The sequence below is a fragment of the Octodon degus genome, unplaced genomic scaffold (genome assembly GCF_000260255.1).
Source record: "Octodon degus isolate 3935 unplaced genomic scaffold, OctDeg1.0 scaffold00002, whole genome shotgun sequence".
Taxonomy (NCBI): Eukaryota; Metazoa; Chordata; class Mammalia; order Rodentia; family Octodontidae; genus Octodon; species Octodon degus.
In genome coordinates this window covers 20,725,941-20,729,819 of record NW_004524578.1, presented here as the reverse complement: position 1 = coordinate 20,729,819, position 3,879 = coordinate 20,725,941, and the positions used below count along the sequence as shown (strand labels likewise).

Genomic DNA, 3,879 nt, shown 5'->3' with positions numbered 1-3,879 from the left:
TGAGTTCAATCCCCAGTACCACACACACACACACACACACACACACACACACACACAAAGTAAATTAAATAAACAAATAAATAAATTTCTTGATTTGGCAACTGAAATCTAAAAAATACTTCATTAGCATTAATAACAAATAGGAGACTAGAGATGGCACTTATAAACACCAACTTATTTTTTTAAAAATGTTTTCTTTCAGTGCCTAACGAGCACTTTGGATTCCCTTTGCATGTCACTGGTGAAGCAGAGAGGTTGGAAGATGGAGAGGAGGAAATTTATTAACCAGAAGTGTAGTTGTATTAGGCTTTCAGAGTAAACTCAGCAACAGTACTTTGTCCTCTTTACAGTCAGGCAAACTCAGGAGATGCAGAAGTACCCTTCCTTTCTACCTGACCTACAATTCAGGGAGAACTTCTAGCCTGGAACATTTGCCTACACACCTTCCACAGTGGCCAGCTCTGACAACCCCCCACCACCCAGCAGGGTGCCGGCAGAAGCCGTGCACTCGCGCAGTCTCTTGTTGTGGTGGATAGTGTGTGCTTTGGGTAATAACCACTATACAACAGAAGCATTCTGCAACAGAGAAAGTCACACAGTTCTGAGAAGATGGGCCCATTCTACCATTAATGAAGTATTATGTGATGGCATCTTAGAATGCTGTCACATGAGCTGGGCTTTAGGTTCCACAAGATGTTTGTTCCAGGGCCCCACAACCCCAAGGTATAAAAATCCAGATGTTCAAATCTCTTATAAAAAATGGCCTTTTACATAAAACCTGCACCATCCTCCTATGTACTTTGGATCATATCATCTCCATAATACACTGCCTACTGCAATGAAAATGTTATTTAAACTGTTACATGGTATTCTTTAGAGAATCATGACAAGAAAATGTCTGTACATATCCAGTCCTGATGTAGTTTTCCCCCAGGTATGCTCAATGTGCAGTTGGTGGATTCTCCTGAGGTACAGCCCATGGATAAGGAGGCCTACAGCAGCTTTACTCAGATATGCAAGTACTCTTCTATTGCCTGAATAATCAATGGCTAATACTCTACCTGGTTGAGGAGGAAGCTAAGGCTAAAGAAGTAGGTCCTCTATAGGTCACTCACTCCCTGACAGGCCCCGTCAGATACGTGAGGGCTAGGAACCATGAGCAGTCCCTCCAGAGCCATGGTGAAGGTGGGCAGTGATCAGGGTCTTGCCTAGGTGTGGAGCAACCTAAAACTCTAGCCCCTAATTCACACCTTAAAGGCTGACTGACCAGAAGTGAGGCACTTCCCACCTCACCCGACCCCAGTCTGCTTCCTCAACAGTAAAACAAGGAAGGAAGGAAGGAATACTGCTCCTCCCCAGGCCAGCTCACCACAAGGATGGAGCCGATGGGCTCGGCATTCCACCTACGCACTGCTGCGCAAAGGTGAGGAACAGCTGGTGTCTTCTCAGGAAGGGAGGCAAGGCAAGTGGACTGTGGGCAGGACAGGCCCAGGGCCTAGGGCTAAGCGGCAATCCCTCTCACCAGCAGGCTGGCAAGGCCACAGGCTTCCCAGCCCCAATGGCCGGTATCATAGAAGCTGCTGACCCCTCTGCCCATGTGAGCTGGGACCCTATGAGAATTCCCAAGAATGCTGCTGTCTACACAGCTGCTGACTGCTGACCATGCAGGTACAGGGAGAGGTGGGGAGTGGATACACACTGCTTGTGCCACTCCAGTATATGAAGGCTGCAGCCTGGAGATGGGCAGAGGTCTCTAGTGACACCCTGGGGTGGGGGTGGAGGACACATGTATTTATCCACTTCAACAGATGCCTCCCACATGAAGACGTTTTTCATTGGGTTATGAATGTTACAGATCCACCAAAACCTTTTATCCTCAAGGTAGAAGTCAAGGTAAAAAGAAACTCAGCACATGGCTATATGAGGAGCATCTTTGTCCATCCCTCCCCTCATCTCTGCTTTGTTGTGACTCTAAATGGCTCATCTCTGCTATGCTCCTCTGAGATTGTTTTCTGTCCCCAGGACCCCACAGGGCATGCAAAGCAGAGAAGCAGGCTGCTATTCCCTCTACTTAAGCAGCAGCAATCTCTCCCCAGCCTTACCCCACAAACCCCGTAGACTGCTCCAGCAGACTCAACTCACTTTCCATAAGGTGTGTCGCACCACAGCTGGGGCCTGCATCCCTCCTTGGAGCCTGACCCAGTGGCTCTCTACTCCTGGTCACACATAGAACTACTATTCCCACTGTGAATTAAAACATGCCCAAGAAGGGCAGGCTCCTCCCCAGGCTGAGGAAGCAGGCTCTCCAGGGATGCTCTCAGGGAATATTAAAGCAACTCAGCATGGAGACACAAACCCCAACCCGTGCCTGACGGCCCAGTCCAGCAAAGGCAAGAAAGAGGCTCTTTTTCCACTCTTTCATCCTGAAAGGCTGGGCCAAAGTAGCTGACAGCTCATGACCACCAGCGATCTCCAGGTAGTGTCCATTTTCAGTTCAAGCTTTGGTACCACAGCTGGCACACCAGGACACTGAGAGACTCCCTTCCTACTAGGTCTAGCTGTGCTCAGCAACTGGACCACCTTTTTGTCACATGCAGGTTAGCGACTCTGGATGAGAAGATTAATACTTTGTCTTGGTTACATTTCTCTCCTTGCTGGAACAGAATACCTGACACACAGAAAGAATTAAGGAAGTAAAGTTTTATTTAGCTCACAGTTTGTGGAGGTATCAGTCTACAGTGAGCTGGTTCTAAGGCAAGGTGGCACATGGCAGAGGGCAGCAGTTCATGGCAGCAGAAAACTAGCAAGAGCAAAAAGGGAGGAGCAACAGTAAGAGCAGCCCCAGAGGCAGCAGCAGGAAGCCCCTCTCCCTCCCTTATATTGTATACAGAGTATCAGCCCCAGGACTGCTGTGGCACTCACGCCCATAATCCCAACACTGGATCATGAATTAATCACAGACTTCAGAAGACTGCTGCCCCGTGGCTCCATGAGGCTTTAGGGGAACAACTAGGCAGGAATCATAACATAGTCACCATGTTGGGTTACATACCTACAAAATGAGGGCCTGGCACAACCTCCCCACCCCCTCAGCCAGTGTCTGGAAAGTTCTGTGAAGCTATTTTGCTTCTTCATGGTGTGCTCTCTACAGTGCGGGGGCCCTAACAGTGGCTCCTGTTGAGGCATCAGAAGACACCTGAGTAGACGGGATGGGCAAGAGGGTTTTCAGGAAAGGTGTGTCAGTTACTTATGAATTATCCTCATGCTAAGAAAATAAGAGGACTGTGGTTTACTAGACCTTCTACCAGGATGGTCTTTCTAGTCCACTCAACTGTGCTGATGGAATTCTTGGGCAGAATTTCAAACACAGCACTTTCCAAGCATATCAATTCCCAACAGTGAATCTACAGGCTTTCTACGAGTCCTCAAATAAATACAAGGTTTAGTGATCTAGACTAGTTGCATGGAAGCACATAACTACAAGGCAGGGGAATAATCAATACCTTAAGTTTCACTAGAAAATGGACTTTTCTGAGATCCCTGTTTAAAGCAAAAGCCAGTTCTGTGGCAGCAGCATAATAATATTATATAATCTCCAGTCATCTGGGAAAGCTTCTTTCTTGGTATGAATGCTTTCCCGAGCAGCTTCCACTGGATGATCCCAAGACACCCAGGGAACAGGCAGACAGCACCTTCCAGGCTAGCACTCTGGGCTTAAAGGAGGCCACCCTTTTTGCTGGCTCACTAGACTGCACAATTAGAGACTGTAGCCCAGGAGGTGAAGACAAGCACTACTATGTGTATCGTGATGGCTATCAAACAAGAGCAAGAAAACAGCCCTGAAACTACGTGGTGATAACCTAAGGTGCACATTTTATG

The 3,879-nt window shown here is 47.8% G+C and overlaps 1 protein-coding gene across 2 annotated transcripts in view; it reads right to left on the bottom strand.

Annotated features, from left to right (window-relative positions):
- Positions 1-3,879, bottom strand: part of Pde8a (phosphodiesterase 8A) — a 153,331-nt gene that overhangs the window by 54,848 nt on the left and 94,604 nt on the right. The gene's annotated exons all lie outside the window — the stretch shown is intronic.